At 31.3% G+C, this 18,850-nt stretch overlaps 1 protein-coding gene across 2 annotated transcripts in view; it reads left to right on the forward strand.

Annotated features, from left to right (window-relative positions):
• The first annotated feature begins 11,120 nt into the window (after positions 1-11,120).
• Positions 11,121-18,850, forward strand: part of LOC110991852 (innexin shaking-B) — a 101,453-nt gene continuing 93,723 nt past the window's right edge. Inside the window, exon 1 of one of the 2 annotated variants that reach the window (XM_022257393.2) lies at positions 11,121-11,814. The gene's annotated coding sequence lies outside the window, so the exon portion shown is untranslated. The remainder of the gene's footprint in view (positions 11,815-18,850) is intronic. The other variant, XM_045633140.1, reaches the window with a different exon arrangement.

Consider the following 18,850-nt stretch of genomic DNA (forward strand, 5'->3'; position numbering starts at 1 on the left):
TACAGTTAGAACATATGAATTAATTAATGTGAAATTACTTAATATTAAAGTTATTTAACCCAATTTAATTAATAATTTTGGAGCAGATAATTTTTAAAAGAGTATTTTAACATAGTTTATAAACTAGTATGCAAATTAGATTTTTTTTTTAGAACAGGGGGCAATCGGGTAGGAGGCTCACCTGATGTTAAGTGATACCATGGACACTCAAAATTTGACTTCAATTAATTAAGTTGTTGCAAAAACGTATAGGATAATAGGACCTTCTAGGAAAGTGGTTATAAATTTTTAGGTCGCTTAGATATTTTTATATCGGCAACGTCTTGGCTAGTTAAGTCCGCCTAGCTTTTTCATGTGCTCAGAAGTTGTTTGAGCACTTCGTAGGCGTCACTGCTATCGGCAACCGACCGATAGTAAAAATATAAATTAATCTCTATAACCCTATAATGTTCGTGACGACGTTAGCAGCTATCACTATGTTATAATAATATATTTTTTTTAAATAAGTGGAAGTAAATGGGCACGAGTCTCATCTGATGTTAAGTGTTACCGCCACCCATGGACCCACATTGCCAGAAGGCTCGCAAGTGCGTTGCCGGCCTTTCAAGAAATGGTACGCACTTTTCTTGAAATATTGGTTTGTATTGTAATTAACCTTTCTTTTGCTTTCAAAAACAAATGTTAAACTGAGGACAATCAGAATTATGAAATATATAAAGGATACACCGGTGAAAATATAGGGATAGTAGAACTTATGAAGGCTCTTACTTTGCATGTTCATGTACAGTATATCTTGATCAAAAATGACATACAAATGTAATTGAATAGTTTAATTACAGCTTCCTTTAGAAATAACGAGTACAGCCAACGCCATCTGCAGTTCAAATCAATCAATCATAAGAATTGTATAAGAATTTACTAGGTGGCACTAATACGTTTTTATTTTGTAAGATGTCAATAAATTCAAAATGTTTTTTCATGGTTGTGCACAAAGTTAATTTTTACCGCAACTTGATCGTGAATTTTTCAACTTTTTCGATAGAGGGCACAATTCTAGACAGGGTGGGCTGAATGCTTGCTGCCGTTACCATTATTTTAGGAAGGAAAAGTTATGTTTAATTAATAACAGAGGGCGCTTTTTAAGTTGTGTAAGAAAATAAAATACTGAAGCGTATCGTAGAAACGCACTATTATTTTATTTACTTATTATGTAAGATAATAACAAAATGTACATACTATATTCTGTAGTGTCTTTTCTATAAGATTTTGATATACGTGGCAACATAAATATAGAACGCCAAGAAAAGAAGAAAAGAGACGTCACTCAGAATTTTCTTGAGCGTTTCTATGAGAATATAAATTAATTACTTTAACTAATTAATTTGTATTGAATAAACCAATTAATAACGATAACAAGGTTAATGTTGTGATTTATAACAAGATAGAGCATCCCATAGCAATCACGCCTACAATTTACATGAATTTCAGGAATAAGTTTGTAGAACGGTAGATAGATGGCACTGTACATTTTTAAATATTTAATTATAAGACAAGCGCACTTAGGCAGTTCTAAGCACTTTATTTAAACCTTTATTTCGGTCCTGTCCCATAAAAAAAGTCTACATTTTTAACAACGTAATAATATATCCTTTTTTAAATCAATGTTACTGCAATTTTATATACCACAACTATTAAGTGAATACTTTTGAATCCTCCTTTATTTATTTATGTGCATGTAGGTACAATACAGCTGAATATATCTCAGTATGGATACAGAAATTAAAAACTTGGTATATATTAGTAAAAATAAAAACTAAAACAGCAAAGGTAGTAGTGTAATCAGGACGCGATATGTACGCATATGTTCATAATAGGCAAAGAAACCTTTGTAAGTAGGTTACTGGCGCCAACCTTGAACTGGCAACAGTGTGACATTCTTTTCCATACAAACTATTGGCTCTTTATTGTGAAGGGCAGAGGAGCAGGCTACGGGAGCAGGTCACTTCTTATGTCAATTGTCACAGAATGGTACAATTAAAATTGGAAGATTTAGGACTATGACCAATGTAATATTTTTAAAATTCGAATTTTCAATCACTGATTAATGCACTGGCTGACATTCTCTATAAATATTTGACAATTTACACTCTAACAATATTTTTTGGTGTGATTTTGTGACAAAACATTATCTGTTTATTTTTATGTACCCAAATTACGGATGTATTTTATCGATTTAGCTTAATAAATGAACATGATAATTACTATATGATGAAACTAAAGCACTAGAGAGAAACTATTTGTTCTTGAAGAGTTGGGTTAAGGATGAAGTTATAGAAATATTGAAGATTTCCTAATGAGAAAACTCACTCGCTGCCAACTTACACATCGTGATTGGATTTTATTTTTTCATTTTCTATCCGACAAACAAGGACACATACTAAAGTTTTCTATAAGATTTTCAGCATTTTACATAGATTATGTAACAATTACGAGTAATAATTAAATACATTTTGTTCTGTTTAGAACTTAATGACGTTTTTAATTTAGTTACATCATTAATAAAATCAAAACAGCCCAAGGCACTTTTACATATGTAAGTCTGTCTTGTCTTGTCTCTTTTAACCTAGGGTAGATACAATGTGAATGAAAGAGCGGAAAGACTACTTTAGTAAAGAGTGTAGTTAGACTGCATTAGTGATTTATTTATGGACTATATATATATATATATATAATGGACTATATTTTGATAACTAAAAAACACAAATCAATAAATATTATTAATACATCAGACAAGATAACTGAATATAACATTACTATAAAAATAAAACACAGAATTGTATTTTTCAATACAAATTTTCTTATAAAGTTTTACGTAAGTATATGTTTTACACAGAATATACGAACAAAGTATGTATTTAGTACGGTAGGTAGTAATTTTCGTTTGCCCCGTTCTACAAAAAAAAAAAAAATTGTACGGCAAAAATTCTAGAGATGGAACTTTCCGAAATTTTAGTTTTTGAACTGAACTATGTATTTATCCCAAAATATAGCAGAATCAGTTAGAGCATATCTTACAATCTTGTAAGTGACATAGATACAGGTAATGTAAGGAAGGTATTAGGAAGCCATAAAAGCGAGGTGGTTTAAAATCAAGGTTTCGCGGTCGGATCGATACAGTCGATTTTTATTGTAACTTTAATCAGTACTGTAATTACTGGTTTGTGGAGATGAATGGCCTGACTCCGATAGAGCCTTCATTATGTCCCTTATAATATCTGTTCTCTGTCCGTTTAATTGAGAAGTGAAAGTTTCAGTATAATTTTGAGTACCCAATTCTTGGGGTTTATTATACACGGCTTCTCATACAAACACATACATTCGTATGCTTTTGTGACATATAGTGCAGGTTTAGCAAGACTTTGAATTTATGATATTTCTCCATATTTTTTAAAATTATGAAGAACTTGAATAATGTACTCGATACATTATATAGGAATAAATACACATACATTACAGTTGGTGGTTGGTTTGTGCTGCTGAAATTTATAACAGCGGATATGCAAATACATTAGTATGGGAGGATAACTTATTAACAGTTATTTATTAAATTTTCCAAGCTCATTTCGTGCACCTAATATTACCTAAGGCATGAAGTAAAAAATAACTATAACTTATAATTTAGTGATAATTTTAAGCATTCGTAGCTCACGCTGTAGTCCCTTTGTGACTTACTCAAGCAGAAAGGTCTCTTCAGAATACCTGTGACCTTGGTACTTAGGGTACTAAACAAACGAAACATTTCCGCATTTCGTTCGTATTTTCTTGCTATCGAAAAATGATTCAGAAAAATTGTTCTTGGGTTAAAAATCTTCAAAATTAATAAAATAATACCGAAAACAATTTCCAACAAATCTCCGATGTCTACTTATCGCATAAGTTTTTTTTATAACGTTAATACATATTAATTAATAATCTATGATTTGAACTTGGAATGAGTACAATTATCGCCGGAGATGACATTTGACACAAAATAAATGTCAAGGGCGCGCCCTGTCGTTATAAAAAATAAACTTGCTCTAAATCCGCGGTTTTAATTTGAGGTCTGGCGCAGCTCGACTCACTGAGTCACCACAAAACATGGGCAATGAAGAGTCAATCGTTGCATGACCTAAAAAATATAAAAAATTTGAAGAGAATTTTTAAAACTTTTATTTTGTTGTCAAAGCGAGTTCAATATTTAGACAAGTGTTCTATGAAGGTCAAACAAATATCAAAGGCGTTTCAACAGAATATTATATGGAGATATATATAATATTCTGTTATAATGCTTTTGATATTTATAATATTTAGATGGGCTATTCTTTTTTTTAAATATATACATACCTATATATAGATAAAGTAAAAAGAAAAGGTACTCATTTTAACGATAAAGAAACAATTTTTATATGTAATTTCACACTAGTTTTATTTTATGCCTCGCTTGTTAAAAAAATCTTATGTCCCACCGCTATAAAGTTTTGATGCCCTAGTAGCGAAGCTATGACTTCTAAACAATATTCCCACGGTATTCCAGAGGAATTTTTTCTACATCCCCTGCCTGCGGTTAGGGGCTGAGTTAGCCGTATGAATATTCCTACACACGCCTGTGATCCTAGTGTCATTCCTGTAAGTTACACGTGACGTAACCATCAGTATATTTACTTAATATACAACATACACACACATACATGACCACACCAGCTAAGTTTTTTTCCCTTCTTTCTTTACAGAATTTTAAATAGCATCGATGTGTATTAAATAATTTTGGTTTAAAAATTATTATGATAAACACACAATTTTCTTAGTCGTGTTTTAGTAGGAGGTAGGTTCTATTCGGATAATTTGGCTGAATTACAGAGACATTTATCGGGACATCAGTCAGGACTTAGGATCCCCCATGAAGCGATGCGTGACAAACGCTCACGTGTCATGAGTCACGTGTAAGCGACAGAGATCTACCAGGGCATCAAAATGCTCCAGGAGTAACGCGTGTGGTGTTGATACTTCATTCTCATGTGACCTAGTTAGCGCAAACATTTTGGCTGGCAGGTAGTTGGAGATTTTGTAAACTTTGTGATTAAATAGTAGTTAAATTAAACGCTCTAGTAAAATACTTGAATAACTACTTCAAACTAACGGAGTAATAAAGTTTTTGACTAAATTGACAAAAAGTTAAATTAAGCTTCAAATTCATATTCACATGTGTGTATAGATAGACACAGATACTTAAAATTAAGTTCTCTTTTTAAACTTACACTTATTTCGATTTTTATCGCTATGTATTTAAAATACATATCTAAATTATCAAAATACCGTAGTTTAGGCATAAGATTACAACATCACGATGGGATAAAAAAGGACGATCTCACATTTTATTTTATTAATAGCCCAATTAAGGTACGGTAGTGTTGTTTGTTGGTTAAATAAGTATTATTTTTTTGATATAATATTGTAAACCCAAAGGAGAAAATATAACATGTGAATTCATCTCTTTCTATATCCTGTGTCTCACTCCCCTTCACCAAATTCTGTTTATCCATTTCCCTCTCACAAACATCTCCCTGGGGGTTCCCAAATTTATGAAGTAACTGTTTAGGGAATTTAAACTTTACAACTCTTTGATAACGCCCACTTTGATGTGGATACGATAAGGGTTGAAAGAACCGACATCTGGGAATCGAAGGCATGTGCAATTACTTGTTCCTTAACTCGCTTTGTGTGCTGTCCGTGGGATTGTCCTTTTTATATCACAGTTAATAAAGACGAAAATAGAATGGTTGCTAAGCAAACTTTTCGGTTTGAGCTCTTACCTAGCTCTTCTCTCCTAGTACTGAATGCCCTTTAACACGTGACGTCAGAGTTCACTGCACTTGTGTGGAGTGCGTGTAATGCCAAATATATTTGGCAGATCTTTAGTTCCGCAATCAAAATATTATCATTATAAGCGAGATAATAAAGCCTTTGTAGTTTATTAAGTTAATAGTTTATTAAGCGTGGGACTTTCATCCCTATATGTATAATGTGTTCCACGAGAATGTAAGTGCGTGCTCCTATTCCACCTTCCTGCTGATAGAGTACATATCATTGTTTTTAATTTATTAATTTATTTTATTATCCTTTATTACTCAAGATGTCATATGGAACAGGGTATAATGGTTGCAGCTCCTTACAAACGTTGTGTAAAGGAAAAAACTTGGCGATTAAAAAGAGTGGCGGAGAACTTATTGCCAGTTCTTCTCTTCCGTTCTACGCCCTTGTTTTGAAAACTGGCAGTAAATTTAAAATTAAAAGCATTAAATATATATTTCTTTTTTTGACATTCATGTGTACATTATCTTACCTACATGAATAAATGATTTTTTGAATTAGAATTTTGAATACCCTGCTGTGCACCAATGGAATTTGTTTCTATAAGCGCATTTAATATTCACTCGAACCGGCTTCCCTTTGCCCAAAAAGTCGACGGTCCTATGAGACTGATCTACTTAGATAGATCATGAAAAAGTTAGAGAAATTTGAGACCCTCTTAAAAGCTTGTAGTACCACAGATATTTATATCATGTTTCCCCTAATACCTCTCGATAATATGTGTCACTGCCTCCATAGATAGACGATATCATGACAGTTGAACGTTAAAGGGATCAGTATTGACGTTTTATTGACATTCAAAGGGTCAAGTTTAACTGGTTCATTCAAATAGGTCAGAACACTGATGCTAATTTTGAGCGAACAATTTTTTGTGCCTTTTCCGCAGTTGCAAGTGAATGCAATTTAGCTGTCCACTCATTAGAGTAATGACTTGGGAAACTTTAAATCAAATCTTCTTTTTTCATTCTCTTTTGGGTGTCGTTAAGAGTTTTTTTATGATCGTAATTTATGTATTTAAAAGATTGAGGTCACAGCAGCTATGTGCAAAACATATTTAATAAAATAAATTATATTGAGATTTTAATGTGAAATTTGAAGTAATTATTAGAACTGTAGAATCGCCAAATAATAGTACTATAACAATAGAAATTTTCATCTATATATACGTTTTAGATATATGTCAGTATAAACTCAAAAAATAATTTCACATAAATTCACTAAAAACTTCTTTAAAGACGTAAATTTATCTTATTTAGTCTTCTAAAAGTCGTGGCGATCTTGTATAGCCCTAGCCGATGCGCTAATTTGATGCCTGCAAAGCCTGTCTCAGGGCATTAGGGATGATAAAAACAAGAATTGTCTTTATTTAATTAGGCCAACGGGTAGGCGATCGATCTTGACTTATCCAGCCCTAACTTCTCCCCACCATTAGCAATTCGTCGAGAATATCCGGCTCACTTCGGGTAGTATGGCCAAAGCAGCTGAGTATCCATTTGTAAATGATAGTTGACTGTCTTGATTAGTTGGTTGGCTTAATGTATGATGGTTTGATCACTCTTATAAAGGGCTCATGCATGGTATGTACCCATGAGCACTTAATAATCAAACAATGCATATAAAGGAAATAAAAAATATTATCCAGTTTATCAACAGAATTTCTTGGCAAAATAAGACAATTATTAAAAATACATATATTTGAATTATTGAGGTTATACTGCTTTTAGCATGTTATCGAAAAATTATGGCTTAATTTTAACGATGCACGCGCACTTCGTCACGAAGAACCGACACCCTAAAGTTGGCTTTATAGTCAACATGACATATTTTTGAAATATTTAAAAAAACTATATTTAACTAGATATTGTTATATATATTTTAGATAAATACAATGAAACGTTTTTTCTACTGACATATAATAAATTTTTTGATAATATTTTAATGTTTTTACGCCAAATAAGTATAACTTCTAAAATTCCTACGGCAATGTACCTTTAATATTGGCATTTTCTCACTTTATTGCGTTACTTATTCATAAACTATATACCAGAAACCGTAGATCTTTAATTAACGTTCATATATTATGAGTCAATATAAGAAATGGCGATTTTCTTTTTCCCTTTTGTCTGCCAGTGCTAATATATCTTGAGACTTGACACTACTCCATAAAATATAGATATTGGTTACGTACCATTGACTAAAATAGCTTTAGTAATGCTCTAAGTGCTCCTTATTAAAAAAACCTATGTCTTGTGTTGTTTGTTATATAGTCTTTAATTGACAAAAAACTCGCACCAAACAATTGATGAGACAGAAAAATCAAAGCAAACTCAATTCAATCGTTGTTACATATATCACTTTAAGTTTAATATGGTTGAAGCTAGACGAGACGTGAAATATTTCAGTCTAAAATTGTCATATTTTTCAATTTTGTATGTTAAAATCTATTCGTCATAATTAAGCTTTTTACTGTAATAGTAACTGCATAAGAAAATAGCCACGAAATTTTTGGCAATTTAGTTGGTAAAAAACCCATTTCCAGTATCCTTTATGTCAATTCTGACCACAGATAGAGCAAAGCTACAGGGCACGACTTATAAATATCAAATAACATGCGCAAAGATAGTAATTTTAGGGTTCTTCATCTTAATTTTTCGGTGATAAAAGATGTGGATAAATCTGATAAAATCTAAAATTTAGTCTGATTCCGTTCTTTACGCCCTTGATATGAAAACTGGTTAAAGTCAATTGTTAACATTTTTTTTTCGTCCATAAATTCGGATATAAAGTTTTACCAATAGTTTCGATAGAAATTTGTCATGTATATGTCAATATAAAATTACCTGATTATCGACCTAATTTGGTGAAATTATTCCAGAAATAGAATTGAGAAGTATCAAACATCTCATGTTACACGCTTCTGTACTACGTTACTTCTCCTCCTGCTTGACAAATTAAATGATTCACTAATCTATGTATTTTGTATTTTAAGGGTAGCAATTTATGTAATTAAAATAACAAAAATTGAAGACACAGCAGCAAAGTTAAATAAAAATAAAATAAACAATATTGAGGTTTAAACGTGAAATATTATTCGAACTAATTATTAGAACTGTTCAATCGCCCAATTAAATTTAGCTTTGGCTAACTAACTACTCAAGAGTACTAAAGTCATAAAACAAAATAAATTTTCATCTATATATATGTTTTACATCTACGTTAGTATGGACTCAAACATAACAAATATAGGATTAATACTAGTAATAAAAACTATAATTCTAGTAACAAAAAACAGTGCATTTTGACCCGCAACGAACGAAGGACCGCGCAGCCGTCCAGCGACTTTGGACTAAATACATCGTCAAGGTGCTTGCCTCTGAGTGGATGCAAAGAGGCCAGTGCAAGGCGTACTAGAGGAAAATCTAGAAATGGACTAAAAAAGAGGCTGAGGATGATGATAATGATGAATAAATTTTAAGTTATATAATAAATTATTATCATTAAATACGGAACCCGCGACAAACATAGACGTCGTGCTTATAATTTTTTTGTACATCTCCAAGTAATTTAGCCGAATGGCGCTATTAAACGAAGAAAACTGGCACAACGCTTAAACAAAAATTTAAACTATATCTTTTGGCAGTGCGAGAACAATTGCTGTCAGCCTGATGCCAGTGCTGGGGGCTTCGGAAATTGTAATTTTATTGCTATGTATGTCGCGGACACGCTTCTTAACTTTGAAATATTGCTTTAGAAGTATTTAATTTATGCCAGTGCCCGCAAAACCTTCAGAGTTAGAAATAATTATAAATCCTGAAATAGCGAGTATTTTCTATATGTTAGTCTAAGTACGATATTTGGGCGTCAATCTGGAGGGAGAAAATTACACTTCTTTCAATATTGAATATAGACATATGTATTAAAAAAGATTTCTTAAAAATCCATGACACATAATTTTTTGAAAAAAGTTTTACTACTGACCTGAAAGAGTAAATTTAATTATTTTGTAAGTATCAACGGAAAGACAGTCTTTATAAACCAGACAAGTTTTCTACATAAAAACGAACTCAATATAATTAATTAATATTTTGTTTTTTAAATGACACTTTCGTTTGTTAAAATCCGACGACATGTCATGTGGGAGAATTTGTACATACTTAAACTCCGTCATGAATAGCATACCGTATCGTGGGCTTCTTCACAATCATGCATCACTTGGTGACCTTCCACTCGTGATTTTCATCATCGTCTTTTAATATCATATACATTGACTATGTACAGTTGTTTACTAATAAAATATGATTTACTGTATGACAAAATTCAAATATAGAATAACTTTATTCTATATTTGATGCAATGGAAAAATTCGAAAAGTTTAAAAATAAAACGTCACTATAAAATAAAATAAAGCTGTTTAAATGGCATCCAACAAGGACGTATCAAACTACAGAATCACAGAACCCCCATGCTCCACGGGGATACCTTATTTATAATCTTAAAGCAAGGTGAAGGCCCTGAAAGTGTTTAACTGAGAAAGAAACGCATCCATTCAACTTTATACCGACTTGTCGTAAGTAGAAGAATGGGGGTCAAGCGTCGCACAAAACATGAGGTATTATAATAAAATGTCGCTTAAACTTAATTTCTCGCTTAAAATGTAAATTTTCTGTAATAATTTTAATGCATTTTACTGTTAATGTCCTTCTAACCATATTTTTTTATAAATTTAAAGTCTGCGTAAAATGTTATTATGTAACTTATATTCGCCACTTAAACTGGTCCAAGTTTTTAACAAGATCATTGGAATATAAATTTAAAAAATCATATAAATGCATACAAATCTAATCGAATCTTATTTTTTATTCAGTAAATTTAAAAATTAGCTGTATTATAAATTTAAATTAATTTAATTAGTGTGTTATCAAACCTACCATAAAACTCTCTAATAATAACAATACCTAAGAAAAGCAAATAATAACGCAAAAAAAAAATAGATATTCAGATTAAAGAATACTAAACTAAACATTAAATTAATGACCCCGCGTAACATTAACGACGAAATTTCCCAACGCTGCGATGTCACAAAAACAAAAAGGTCGCTAAATTTAGGGGAGTTATAAATATACTCCAATTGTCCAACAAACATATGTTTCGAGAAAAACGATAGAAAATTTTTGCCGCGACATGCCTGCTGACATCCAGTCCGCCATTCAGCATTTACCGTGTTGGTCGGTTTTAGCGCGCCTCCTAACTTAACGTTCGAATTACAAAATCCCTTGACACTGGCCGTGAAAAATGTGCATAAAATTAAAAAGTTAGACCATATACAGCTGTGCCAAACAATGGGATTGAGTGAACGATTTTCATACGCGTTTTGGCGGCAAACTTGGATGTCAGTGAGTTTGACAGATGAACCTCCCGCGCTTTTCGTTCAGGTGCGTTCGAACACACTTTGATAATGTTTGATTAATGATCACCCGATTCAAGACGTTGTACGAAATTATTTAAAAAAATCTTGAACAAATTCTATAAATACGAGAACAATAAATCAGTTTAACTAAAGATTTGTGTCACAAAATAAACTACGTTGGCCCAGATTTGTTGATTCGTGAATTATTTCTACATAAAACATCAAAGCTGTACAACACGAAGTTGTTTCAATGTATTGATAAAATTATGTGATATATTTGGGTTTAGAATAAAGAATATTGTTAAAAAATCGTGGTATAGGCGTCAGATATGATGAGTGCGATGGGATGTTCGCACGTGGCGGCTTGTAGAGACATTGCTATCGAGTGACGTATTTATTAATGTTCTCCCGTGCTTTGACAAATTGCTATTGTGATAAATATAGTGTGACATGGACGTATTCCTGTTAATCTTCAAAGGGTTGAAAATTGATGATGTAAGGTACAGTACAAAAATTGCATGATCTTCACGCGGTTTATAATAATAGACATCAGGATTGTAGATAATCATATCAATCATATTTTTTATTTAAAGCTCGTTTCATATATGCCTAATAATTCGAAAATAATATATCACATTAATATATTTTTTTAACAGATATATTGAAGGATCTTCGTAATTGATTAATTATTTTATTTATTACGCTTAAGGAATACAATATTGCACAGATAATATAGGGTAATATCTTCTTACAATTGTAATAATACGCATAATATCTGTAACAAATGTTAAAATGCCCGGAATGACACAGAAAACCTTTTAAAGTCGTTATAAAGCATCTGATTTGCTAAGTAGGTTGATACACTACAGTGCGAACATATAAAAATGCCTATAATTGAATTATCTACTGTTATAAAGTTTTATAGAATGCGCAACGCAATGCAGAATTCATTTTTAAATCGTTTAGATTTTTTTATATGCGAGGCGAGGCGTTTAAATACGATTTTGAATTAATGATTTTCGGTTTGATAATAAAAATTTGAAGGTGGTATTTATTCCAATATCTATATATATAATAAATTACTTATAATTTATTTATTATTTTTTTTTTTTTACTATATACTAGTTATAGTAATAAAAAGAAAAAAAAGGAAGGAAGGAAAAGGAAAAAGTATATTTACCAAAATATATTAAAATAACACGTTCGTTACGTAATTTTTGGGAATTAGGAATAAATAGCTGATTTTAGTATAATGCAATTAGTACAATTAATGATTACAGTAACTCGGACGTAACTTAATACCTATTTAAATTATTTAAGCTTTCATATATTACCAAACTACAATATATGCTTTTGAAGCGAAACTATAAGTTTAAATATGTATAACTATAATATTCGCCTTATAACTGCACCGTTTTAACTAAAGCATTCTGTCTCGTTTCATCACAATGTAAACACAATATAGAAAAAGACAAAAGATTACTTTTAGTTAAACGTCCTATTTAGTTTTTGTCGTTTTATATATGTTTTCCTTATTTTATACTATAACTTAAATTGTTCTAGGCTTTTATAAATTGAATTACAATTAACACTCACAACGAAACAGTGTTTTGAGTTTTATAAACTTCTTTACCAATAAAAATTACATTTTCAAGACCTATAGGCCGTAACCAACGCAATTTCTTGCTTCCTGGCAGTGCAAGGGTCAGTAAATCAGGGAAGCTTCTAGCCTCAGGTTGATTAAAAATACTAATAGAGTAGGTAAAGACGTTTGGCAAAACAAAGAAATAAAATAAAAAAATCAAAAATAAAACTGGTATAGTAAAGAACAAATACGAAATGAAAGACCAAATGACCTTTAAAATATCACTTATTGAGTTTTACTAGTGTGAAGTAAAGAATAATCACTGACAAAGTGATACTTAAATATTATAATCTAGTCAAGATCTAAAGCTTCTGAGATTGCGAGTGTCAAAGATTATGCTAGTTATAGAAGGCCAAATGAACAAACCTTCGATTTTGCTCTACTATGGTAGGTAACGTGATTCGTACTCTTCTTTATGGAAGCCGACCCGGCTTCGCTCGAGTGAACATTTTTTAAACATTTTTTGTAGATATTATCTATATATGTTCTTTAAAATTGTGGAACATTTTTATGTTCTATCGTCAATAGTTTTAGTAGGCTAAAAAAATAAGGAGCTTATTTTTTTTTACTATAATAATGATGCATTCAAATGTTGAAAGAATTTTTAAATCGGTCCAGTACTTTTTGAGCAAACTCGCTACAAACATACTTACATACAAATCTTTCCCCTTTATAATATTAGTAAAGAAGAGAAAACTCTAGTTAACTCTACCTTAAAAAATAAACGATAATTAATTTTAGTATATTTATTTATATCTTTTCAACTAATAATTTCACATTAACTTGGCCAGAAAGGGTGAAAATTAACTAGGAATTTTTAAGTTTTGGTATTAATGATAATTATTACAAATTTAAGACAATAACCGCAGACGCCATTGTATTATTAGGTAACATACTGCGGTGTAAGGTTATACAGCCAAATATATAATAATCTATCACCTGTTCAGATAGAAATGCTGAAAGTTTCGTATTATTTATTATATAACTTGTAGAACTTCATCAGAAATAATAAATGTTACATCCTTGTAATACAATAAAAACTTGACTATTTTTGTTTTCATAAAGTCAAAGTCAAAAATCATTTATTCATATAGGTCACCCTGTACGCTTATGAACGTCAAAAAACGAAATATACATAGGTTTTTTTCACCAAAAGGTTGTTTAATTATCTCTGAGTTACATATTTTTTTAGAACACTTCAGCTAAGGGTATCGATTCAGAAACTTAAAACAAATTCTTAAAAGGCCGGCAACGCACTCGCAACACACCTAACATCAGGTGAGCCTCCTGCCACCTGCCTGTTCTGTGTCAAGTACCAACACGTTTTGCTGTTCAATTGCACAGGTAATTAAAGATTTAGTACCAAAACCAGTGCTGCCGCTCAATATGTAACGCAATACAGCAAGAAAATGCTGCCAGCGTTAAAGATACACTTATACACAGTATATTTTATTCTTAATCATTCTTACATTTAGGTTTTAATCAACGATAAATTTTTATACGTTTTTAACATTAGAATGTATGACTCGAATCCCAAATTAGAACAAAGCCGATAACTGCATATAGGTACAATCCTATTTTTGAAGGTAGCAATATTTCTAAGTCGATATACTCAAAGGAAGAAAGGCCATTCTCTAAAACAATATTTTTAGCACATTTACCAAAGTAATATAAGCGTGAAACTCCATGTTTCTAGACCGCTGACTCGTAAATGAGCCTTTAAAATTTCATTGTTAAATAATTAATTAGTCAAATTTATTTATTACGATATTTTCTCGTATCTTAAATTTTGGATACGTATTTGATTAATAATAAAGTTTAAGAACCAGCGTCTAAATTATTTTAGATAAGCTTAGTAGAAGTACAGAGAACAAAGTACGTAATACAATGCGAAAACGCACAACTGCGACCCACATCGAGCAATATTTTAATCTAGTCTTTTAGGAATCTTCTAACAACATTTTTCCCGTTTCCCGGAAATGGCAGCATCAACAAAGCCTCCGATGAGTTAATGAGCCCTCGCTCGTTACACTCAAACAAGTGTCGTAAAAACTCCACGCACTTTTCCGCAGGCCACTATAACTTTTTGCTTTAGTTTTTCTTTTCAAATTTACACTGATACTCTATTACTCAGAGGCATTAGAAAATCGCTCAGAACATAGTAACAGTTGATCTATAAAACCCTGAAACTAAAACAGTCCAATATAAAGTATCTCAAAAGAAAGTTTAGATTTAGTTGATCGATTTAAAAAAAATCAAATAATGTTTATTTATGATTAAAAAACACATTTTGGAATTTATTTGTTAAATCTCACTCATTAAAACGAACAGTTACTAAGTGTTACTTATGACGGCTCAGTAGGTGGACAAAAATACACTTTTCGTTTAATAATAAACAATTAAATACATAATCCTCATCGCAATCGTAATTTCATTTTTTTTTTGAATTTCAAATATTAAAAAAAATTGTATTTATATTTATAAAATATAATATATTATTGAGATAAAACCTAAACGTAACAATCAAATATACCTATATAATAATTTTCTTAACCTACATAGTTATAAAAAAAAATCATTAAAAAAAACCACAAATTTAAAAAGTTTTGTCCCTTGGTGTACCCTTTAACGCTGGCAGCATTACTTAGTTTTTGTTCTTAAGATTATTCTTTATTCATAGACAACTTTGAATAATCCCATAGATAAAATTGTTTTTGTAATAAATTACAAAACTTCTTTCATTAATAATTTTATTAAATTTATAATCTATTTACAGAAGATGCAGTATTTTAAATTAATTTACTATTAATTGTATACAAAAATAACGATGCTTTAAATCTCGCAACTAAAGAGCTCGCTTTTCACTAATGGAAATTACATTTGAGAAGTTAAATGGTTAATTTGTTTTAATAAATTTTGGTTTTGACAGATAAAAACATCTGTGTCATATTGTAATAACAGTTTAATAACAAACCGAGAAATGTCTGTCAATGTCCCGTTGGAAGAAGGGGCATCCAAAACAATTGATGATTAGTCAGGAATCAATCACGAGACATTTACGATATATTTAAAAAAACACATTACTTTTATTAATTAAAATATAATCCTAATGTAAGCTGTACAGAATAATTAATCTAATATGTTATGGCCGATGGCTGGCCATGCGTCATACTCGTGAACGGGTGCTCATGTGTGACTGGTCGTACTTGTAAAATTAGAAGCATTTAATGTATTTTTTTGACGTTCATAAGTGTGCATTAAGTTACCTAAATGAATAAATTATTAATTATTATTGTTATATTGCAGCATTTTCTGTCTATGATTTAAATCTCTTATTGTTATTTTACCAGACTACAAACCATTGTCCAAGGCCATCCCGTAAAAAGCGAAGTAATAACTTATTTAAGGCAACGTTCGGTACGGAATTTCTTATCTTCGTCCGTTATATTTTTATCACTACAATGTGAGGGATATTGACTACGCACCTCGTCAGCCATTTTCTTATCTTAACGATTATGCAGGACCATAATCTTATATTATGACCAGAAATTATTGGAGGCTTTTTGCCCGGGTTTTGCGGGGATTAATTACATGGATAACTCAAATTAAAAAAAAAAACACATGAACGTCAACAGATAAGATGTTAAATTGATTTTTAATAATCTCTTTTGCGTATATATAAGTGTAAACCATTCGTTATATTTAAGTTATTTATTTTATCATTTTTAAGAAAAACTTTGAGGAGGTAAATCGGGTATAAAAACCTTACTGCGGGAGAATTATCAGCAAGTTTATACCAACTTTTACCTACTGCCTTATATATACATGTTCTGGTTCAGTACAACGTAATTACAAGGTTCGCTATCAAGGAATGAATGAACTTGATCGTCATCGGTCAAATTGGATTTGGTATTAGGATAGCTTCTCTATTAGTATGCGCAATATAGCAGTGATGGTCTAGTGGCTTACCCATGCGACTCTGATATCGTAGCTTCGGTCCCGAGCTCCAACCAATGGACTGTTCTGTTTATGTGCCAATTTAACAGTGAGAGAAAACCTTACACTCAAAAAGTCAACAGCGTTTATCAGTCAGAGATGGCAGATCACTTGCCTATTAGAAAAAAACAAATTAATGAGATACATAAATCTGACGCTTAACCACATTCTGTGGTAGACTTGCTTGCAATTCACTTGTTTCTGAACATTCTGACAACTCTATCGACCTGAATCTTCCTTTTGTAAGACTAGCGCAATGCCCACAAAATAGTTTCAATAGAAAAGTTTTATTAGCTGAAATTGAAGATGTTCTAATCCAGCTCGGTCATATTGTAATGAATCCTCAATGGCGAAAGTATTCAAAAATGACTATAACCATTGTGTGGGAGGCATTGTCATTCGATCTGTGACGTCATTAATCTCATAATAGCCAGCCTACTTTCCGACTTATTGTGGTTCTGGCCGGTATAAATTGTAGATTACGAACAAGTGGCCAAGTAATTTTTGTAGGGTCAGTAATGGTCATGGCGTTCGTTTGAATCATTGCGGTAAGTGGATATTTGAAAATGAAAAAAAAACAAAAAACGGTTTACATACATATCATATGCACATAAAAAAGCATGTATAGTTAAAAGATAAAGTGCACTAGCTCCCACACTAGGATTCCTTATGTCGTGGGGAGCTAGTCTCATCAATTTGCCACATTAATGGTTTTAGGTACGTGATTCGTTCGCCATAACATGCACAATTATATAACTAAACATTATTTAATGATCAACGGCGCGTTCATCTACTTAAATCAAGAATCACATACAGAGATCTGAGGCCTAGTTTAAAGGTTGTAGCTTACTGGTATTTTAATTCATCATCACGATTACATAAAAAAGGAATTACACGAACCTCTTTCGTTTTTTAAGAAATACAAAAAATGTCTACTACAATATAACGCTTTTGTTTTGATGCCCGATGAAATGCTTTTTTCGGATTTCTGAATACGGATGATGTCTTAGATTATATAAGCAGACTCGCAGAAATATGTCTGGCTTATTTTCATCGTTTATAAATGAATACCTGAAAAAAAACTTTTATAAACCAAAAAGGTTACATACGAAAAATATGAAAAAATAAAAAAAAATTGAAAGCATTCGTGAAAAACGAACAATAGAACATAATTATTTGTGCATTACTTACTTTATGCCAATTTGTTAATAAATGTGTAAGAACCAAACCCGGATGATGATACTATATATATTTTTTTCAGTTTGAGGTAACCAAAGCATATAAAAATCAATGTTGTATACATTATTTTGCTAAACTGTCTGTTCAGAAACCCAAAAAAATGCCACATTGTTTGTTATCCATCCCTAAACCTGGTGATGGTGTGTTTCTTTAACGTTGTTTCTCATTAGGGTTGCCTGGAAGAAATCGCTTGTAAGCGATAAGGCCGCCCTTTGCCTTATATCTTTTGTAACTGTGTTTTTATTTTTTTTATTTTTGTTATGTGTGTTTTTGTATAAGGCAATAAAGGATAAATAAATAACCCTCGCTTCGATAACGGGAGAGAAAGCTGACGTAGGGCTGCCATAAGGATAGTTTTTATTAGGAATGTAGAAGTCAGCAAGGAGTTTATGGATTTATCAATTTTGGAATCTATTAGTATAAAGTCTGCCTGCGTTAACAAGTGCCAACACAGTTGGCGCCTTTAAGAAATATTTGGCGTGCTTTATGGCTGAAAATAAATTATATATTTATGTGATTTCATCATTGATTGTTGTTAATTTATATTCTGTTATTTTTGTGTGTTATGTATCTGTTAATAGTCGGTGCAAAGTGATTTGTTATTGGTATTATAACAAAAAAATATTGATTAGGTATTCGTTCGATTACGCAAGAAA

Source organism: Pieris rapae, chromosome 2, assembly GCF_905147795.1.
Source record: "Pieris rapae chromosome 2, ilPieRapa1.1, whole genome shotgun sequence".
NCBI classification, from domain to species: domain Eukaryota; kingdom Metazoa; phylum Arthropoda; class Insecta; order Lepidoptera; family Pieridae; genus Pieris; species Pieris rapae.